Source organism: Amblyomma americanum, chromosome 10 (assembly GCF_052857255.1).
Source record: "Amblyomma americanum isolate KBUSLIRL-KWMA chromosome 10, ASM5285725v1, whole genome shotgun sequence".
Classification (NCBI taxonomy): Eukaryota; Metazoa; Arthropoda; class Arachnida; order Ixodida; family Ixodidae; genus Amblyomma; species Amblyomma americanum.
The window spans coordinates 22926397-22933860 of NC_135506.1; the positions used below are offsets into that span (position 1 = coordinate 22926397).

At 51.4% G+C, this 7464-nt stretch overlaps 1 protein-coding gene and 1 non-coding gene across 3 annotated transcripts in view; one reads left to right on the forward strand and one right to left on the reverse strand.

The window, feature by feature from the left end:
- Nucleotides 1–7464, forward strand: part of LOC144107159 (laminin subunit alpha-1-like) — a 121974-nt gene that overhangs the window by 25537 nt on the left and 88973 nt on the right. The gene's annotated exons all lie outside the window — the stretch shown is intronic.
- TRNAS-ACU (transfer RNA serine (anticodon ACU)) lies at nt 3838–3909 on the reverse strand. Its single transcript has one exon. It is a non-coding gene; the product is annotated as a tRNA-Ser (tRNA).

The window sequence follows — 7464 nt, forward strand, 5'->3', positions numbered from 1 at the left end:
GGTACGGTATGGCATGATATGGTATGATATGGTATAATATGGTTTGGTATCGTATAGAATGGTATGGTATGGCATGATATATTAGTATAATATGGTATAATATGGTTTGGTATTGTATAGAATGGTATGGTATGGCACGGTATGGTATGTTCAACGTCCCAAAGGGCCACAAAGAGGAGCCACCCTTGACTGAAATTGGTGGGGTATGGTATATAGTATGGTCTGTTTAACGCCCAAAAACGACACATTAGCTATGAGGGACGCCGTAGTGGAGAGCTCCCAATTATTTCACCACCTTGGCTTCTTTAACGTACACTGACGTCGCACAGTACACGGGCCAGAGACGGATGGCTGATACACACTGTCGAAAAGAAAGAAATGAAAGAAAAGCCGAAACAGTCCGAGTCTTGTGTCACGGAACACAATTCAGACGGATGTGGGCCACTTGGGGGTGATAGGGACCACTTGTACGTACGTGTTTCGCGACGTCAGGCAGTCGGGCCGAGTATTCTTTGTCGACTCCATGAACGGGAGAGGAGGGCAGAAGGAGTGGAGAGCGTATTCGGCTGCTCGGGTTTCTAGCCCGCGATCCTTGTTGGTAGAGCACAAAAGGAAGTTCACTTAAACTTAGAAACTTGTCTTGAAGGCTTGTCTTCCTGGTTTTCGTGTGAGGGAGCACGAATTGCAGGCCATCTCTGTGAACAGCTGAGAACCCTTAGCCCCCCTTGGCGTTGTCTCCGGTGCACCGTATACCTCCTGCCCACCGTATACCACCTCTGAACTCGTTCCGCACAGAGGCCCCCACGAACTAAGACATACGTCAAAACACCAACGCCTGTGGCGTCAGGTGCTCACAACAGTCCAGCGAGCAACATGGCGGCGCCCAGGGAGCACTTATTAGAGCGTGGAACTATTGCGCACTCACTTGGGGTTGGCTTGAAGAAGAAAATACAGAAACACCAACCATAAACGAACTAATTGAAATCTTGATGACGTTGCGGATGGCACACAAGAGCCTTGTTGGCTGTGAACAAGGTTAAATATGAACTCGCGTACAATGTGAACAAGGTTCTCGTGTTTACCAGTCAGTGTTCGTGTCTTCTTTATGCCCATCTCCGACTTCACGGGGCACCACAATGTTGCCTCGCTCTCGGTGCCAAACTAAAACTTTTCCCCCAGCAAGTATAACAAAAAAAGGGGGTGGGGTTGAGGGAATGAAGACAGACACATCCAAGTGCCCCCGACAGTTCTCGAAACTTAGCGCCGTGCTTTGTCGGGCCGTCACATCTCCCTCGTTTGTGCCACCGGCGTAATTACGCGCACAGTCCAGGCCTAAAACGACCCGTGACGGGGAGACCGCGGCTCCGCTGGCGATGACCTGGAGCGATGGATGCCTACACGCCCGCGTCCGTTCCGTTAGTATGTTGGCGCGGCGTTCAATGGGCTTCCTTGTCGGCAGGGGTGCAGCGGGACTCTGTTCATCGTCGCTGGAAAAGACGGATGCTTGCGATGATGGACACTTGCCGCGTGCTACAGGGCTGACCACGTGGTACAACATTGCCAGACAAAACTTGCCATTGAGTTTCGGTGCTTTGTGCCCTGGTCAGCTGACGTTGAGTGTCTCAGTGCGAGGAAGGTTTAGAATAGTGACACCGATTGTTGAGAGAGGGAGACAGCTGTCTCCGACATTTCGTGGCGGTGCGCCAACTATAGCAGAGCGATGGGGTGTCTTTCCCGGCGGTGATATTCGGTCGTTGCATGCATTATTTCGATGCAACCGGATCCAATGGATACTCGATGCGCAACCATTTTTAAGTCTAAAGCCTTACTTGCCTCATGAGTCCGCCGGAAGTGTCCGTTCGCAGGAAGTGTCCGCCTCACCTGTCAATCAAATGACGTCATCAAAACTGAAACAAAATAAAAAATAGAACGGAATAAAGAGCGAAAGCATAAAATGAATGAAAAAATAAAAGAACCGGAAAGTAAAAAAAGTAAAAAGTCAAGCAAAGCAATAACAAATAAAAGAAATAACAGCAGAAAATTTTTGAGGCACACGCCTCCACCACCGACTTTTTCTGCGGGTACACTGCGGCGACGTCAAGTGAGATTATTTGCTGCACAGAGCTGAAAACGAAGGGTTGCGTGCATGCCTGATCGTTACCAAGGTTATGTCACAACCGCTGCTGCATTTTTAACGCCTGACGAATACAGAAGCAAGAACTGGAAGTGAAAAATTAGACAAAGCGTATACCCACGAGTCTCGCCGTCATCACCGACGTCACGAGTCTGAATTAGAGGGGCAGCGAACAATTATGGGGACGCTTAATGTGCACTGACATCGCACACCACACGGGCGCCTTTTGGGTTTCGCCTGCATCGAAACGCGGCCGCCGCGTTCGCCAGGTAACCGAAATTTATCGAGAGCCGTCTTCATTGGCACTTCTTTGTCTCTCTTCCTACGGCTGACCTCAGCCCTTTCCACACGGTGCGTTTCTGTGGCATCCACCGCGAGTTTACCGATCCTTGCCTTTTCTCGTAAGCAGCGTTATTTTTTATTGTCTTTGTGTCGGCTAATCTCTCTGCGTACTATTACACGCTTTCTTCTGACGCGGCGCACGCTTAATTTATTACTTATAAATACTGCGGTCTTGCCGAAGAAAAGGAGATGGATGAATGGAGCGGCGATGGCGGCAAAGTGCAACTTCGTTCTAACTTCCACATCCTGTCGCCATCAGGGCACACTCACACAAAAAAAGCCAAATATAGAAAAGTTGCATAAAAAGCGCCGCGCTCTGGGCTGTCTGCGGGAGCGCTGGAGGAACGCTGAGCCCCTTATCAGGGCGATACGTGCCCAAGGGGCTCTTCCTGCCGCGCGCACTGAAGCCCCCCCCCCCCCCCACCCCCCCCACCCCCCCTCCCCCCAAGAAAAAAATAGAAAGAAATGCAAGTAACAGGTTTTCCGTGTCCTGCAGTTTGCAGCTTGTGGACCCTTTGCGTGAGAGTTGTAAGCTTTGAGTTCACGGACTGCCGTCATCGTTTCGTGTTTTTTTTTTGTTTAATTACGGGCTTTTTGTTTTTTTTCTCTCCTGCCCTTTCATGTGTCTCTCTTTTACTGTAGCTACATCTCTATCTTCCTCTCTTATCTCTTTCTTCTGCTCGTACCTTATCTCTCACCTTAGCGGCGATTCAAGGCTTTCTTTTCGTTTTTCTTATTGCGTGCTCCCTTTGGGTAGGCTTCTCTGGGCGCAGCCGGGTATGATTAGTTGAGGCTGTGTTTGCAGTCGCGGTTGTAGGGCGTGGGAAGAGATAGAAAGAAGTGAAAAGAAAACATGGCGTGAGCGAACGGCGCGTTCATACCTTTCCGGTGACGCGATATGTGCGATGTGTCACACTGTCAAGATAGGCTCGTTTTATCTCGAGCCGCTTCACGTTGTGACACATGGTGTTCCAGAATACCTGGAGGTGGAAGGAAGGTGCAGGCTTACTGCGGACACCGGACTCATAATAGAGCGGTGATATTAGAATGCTCGAGCTCGATTTCACACGGGTTCCTCTTCCAAGAGCTGCTCTTGGTGACCTGTGCCATTTTTCAGCCTCAGTTAATAATAATTGGTTTTGGGGGGAAAGGAAATGGCGCAGTATGTGTCTCATATATCGTTGGACACCTGAACCGCGCCGTAAGGGAAGGGATAAAGGAGGGATTGAGAGAAGAAAAGAAGAAAGATGTGCCGTAGTGGAGGGCTCCGGAATAATTTCGACCACCTGGGGATCTTTAACGTGCACTGACATCGCACAGCACACGGGCGCCTTAGCGTTTTTCCTCCATAAAAACGCAGCCGCCGCGGTCGGGTTCGAACCCGGAAACTCCGGATCAGTAGTCCAGCGCCCTGACCACTGAGCCACCGCGGCGGGTCAGCCTCAGTTCGTTTTCCACATTTTATGTCAGTCCTTTGGAAAGAGAGGCCTTGCATTCTGACTACAGGCGCGGATGTAAGTGCCTTTAGTATAAATAAGACGTCCACTACATAAGGTTCGCGTGAACGTGAAAGCGTTGATAGCGGGTCGAAAGTTGTAAAAGAAAAAAAAAAAAACTAGTGGGTGAAGTGAACCGTCGCATTTTCCAAGGACGACAAATAAGAAACAAGTAAACAAGAAAAGCTTGAAAACTTGAGCAGAAAGCCCCTGTAGAAACGGGGTATGAAATGTCCGATGTACAGTTTTCGTTGTGCGGAAAAATTGAAGGACAAAAAGTTTGAATCTTAAATTGCCGGGTTTAACGTCCCGTAATGACACAGGGGTGTGCTAACTTCGGAACAGACTACTCAAAGAAATCATCACGAGCCACTGGCACAGACAAAAGCGCTGAGCCGAAGCGACAGATGGGATGTGAGGGGCGCCGTAGTTAGTGGAGGGCTAAGGAATAATTTCGACCACCTGGGGTTCGTTAACGTGCGCTGACATCGCACAGCGTATACTTTTGTATTTCGCCTCCATCAAAATACGACCGGCGAGGCCGGGATGGAGCCCGCGACCTATGGAATCGGCAACCTAACTCCAAAGCGACTGAGTGAATGCGGCGGGTTATTGGAGAATGGAAGCGTATTTCAATTTTTTTTCTCATATATATATAAACCTGCTTGCCGTATAATACGTGCTCTAGATCCGGAATGATTCCCTGAGAGCAACGAAGTTTTTAAGCGCGGCCTCTTGAAGCCTAGCGTCAGCTTTTCAAGGGATCGCGAGACTTCAATAATAATAATAATAATAATTGGTTTTGGTGGAAAGGAAATGGCGCAGTATCTGTCTCGTATATCGTTGGACACCTGAACCGCGCCGTACGGGAAGGGATAAGGAGGGAGTGAAAGAAGAAAGGAAGAAAGAGGTGTCGTAGTGGAGGGCTCCGGAATAATTTAGACCACCTGGGGATCTTTAACGTGCACTGACATCGCACAGCACACGGGCGCCTTAGCGTTTTGCCTGCATAAAAACGCAGCCGCCGCGCCGCGGTCGGGTTCGAACCCGGGTACTCCGGATCAGTAGTCGAGCGCCCTAACCACTGAGCCACCGCGGCGGGTCGAGACTTCAAGACAGCGTTCTGACCCAGGGTGGTGAAGTAGCGCCGCTAAACGACGTTGATTACCCTACGATGTGTCCTCAAAAGCGGATCACTTGCAAAATGGGAGTGCATGCAGCTGCCATCGTTTCTGTCACCGGAGATCGAAAGAGTCAGAAAGAGAGCAGTCGACCTTTTTTGGGGCACTGACGCTATGGGAGTCCAAAGACTGCCTCAGTCGCCCACGAGCTGATCGCTAAAACGTACATACGTGCCATTCAAGGAGCATATAAGCGAATGAATCACTATAGCCACTCGAGGCGCTCTTCATTCCTGCACTCTTCAACGAGGAACGGAAGGATATTTTTGTGAGCGGCACGGCTGAGTGAGGCTTATAACCGGTGTCCCATTACAGTGCCGCAGTAGTAGTCCAGTGTCCTGATGGGAAACACCTTAGATGGAGTAAATTTCAATTAGGGAGTATTTACTCGTAAGCATCCACCTCAAGCTAGCTCAGCTGGTTTGCTCAGTTGGTAGAGCGACTGCTCTGAACAGGCGGTGGTCCGGGTTCACACTCCGGGAGAAATTTTTGCTTCAAACTGCGAAGCTTCTGGACAGCTTTCCTTTGTAGCTGTATGACCGCGCTTATCTGGATGCTTATGTGTAATTACTCCCTCGTGTCAGACGTGGTTATAAAAAGAAGAAAAACACGGTTGAGATCGACACAGAGTTAGAGTGACGACTCGTTAGATTTGCTGGGACGACGAGGCTGCGGCTGACGCGAACCGGGAATCATTGACATTCATTGCGCGAGACACTACAAGGAACTTGGATGATGATGACAGTGACGTAATGATGATGATGACGAGGGAAGGTATGTGTTAGAGAGAACAGAATAACTGGAGCATTCCGTGAGTGCATTGAGGAAGCTTCTAATGGACCCGCCGCGGTGGCTCACAGGCTCTGGCGCTCAGCAGCTGGTCCCAAGGTCGCGAGATCGAATCCTGACAGCGGCGGCCGCGTTTAGGAGGAGGCGAAATACTAATTAAGCACCCGCGTGCTGTGCTACGTCCGCCTCGAAATTCGGTGCCCTCCCACTACGACGTCCCTCGTTAATCCCCGTGAAGCAGCGGGAGTTTAAACTCGCGGCCAACCGCTAAGTACGGAGAACAGCTTGGAAGGCTACGAAGTGGCGCTCTTATGCAATCGCTCGTAACTCCCGGTACTCTGATCATGCCTTCAGCAGCGTCGATGGCAGCGATTTTCCGATCCCTCGATGGGGGGAGCGCTATATATACACAGAGCCGCAGCGCGGCGTTTGGAGCCTCTTGCGTCACACCTAGCACGCACACCCGCAAGCAGCCGGGCCTCCGAGAGCGGACAGACGGACGGATGCTTGGGGCTGCCGATATAAATCACCCTCCCCTCTACTTCTCGAACGAGAAAGCCCTCCAGGCGGACTATAGGACTGCGCTGCAATAGAACACGCCACCCTGAAAGGTCGCCGCCGCGCTATCGCATCACGCACGCACACATATGGGCGGCGTCCCAACGTTGCTTCCGCACCTGATGCCGCGCCGGGCGTCGACTTTAATGGCTTCGATGGAGCGACCGCCGCCAGCCCTCCGTGCGTGTGTGTGCGAGTGACGTAGACCAGAACCCCTCGGCCGCCAGCGTAGAGTATCTTGCACACTGTGCACTTCCTTTTCTGTGTGTGTTTCTGATGGTGCAAGTGACAAGAACATCGCCGCCTCGCTCGCGCGAGAGAGATGCCGATGGCTGGGAGATGACACGGGGCTGCGTAGCAGAGTCGACCCACATGGTCGTGTTGGTCTACAAGAGTCCCTCAAGCAGCGCAGCAAAGAGGGACAAAGAAGAAATTAGTTCCCGGCTTCTCTTCGGCGTTTCTTGTTCTCTCGGCGTCTTGTCTCGTTGTGTGTTTTGCGCTGCTCCCGAAATGCTTGGAACTGTGCGGTCTTGAATATGTCCCCATCACTTCCTGGTCGGATGTGCCGCCCTTCCACTGAGGGTAGCTTGCAGAGCGGTTCCGTGGAAGTATACACGCTCATGGCGGCACGGGAAGTGATCGGCGTTGTGTCGAGAGTGGCGCCCTTATCTCGCTCGACGCAGCGGGCACTTGTGTGGCAACATTGTGAACCGGGGCCGCGTTACAAGGGTCCGCGTGTGTTGCGTCAAGAATGAAACCCGTCGTCGCCGGTGCCCTTGTATCGTTGCTCATGTCCCCCCCCCCCCCCCCCCACACGCGAGCAAACACACGCTGCGACGCGTCTGACGTGGACTGATGCAACTGTTCTCGAAGCGATCGCTGCCCACCGTGGATAATGGGACTTTTAGCTCCAACTACAGCTTAATTACGCATTCTTCTAAAGCCCAAATTCAAAAACGTATAC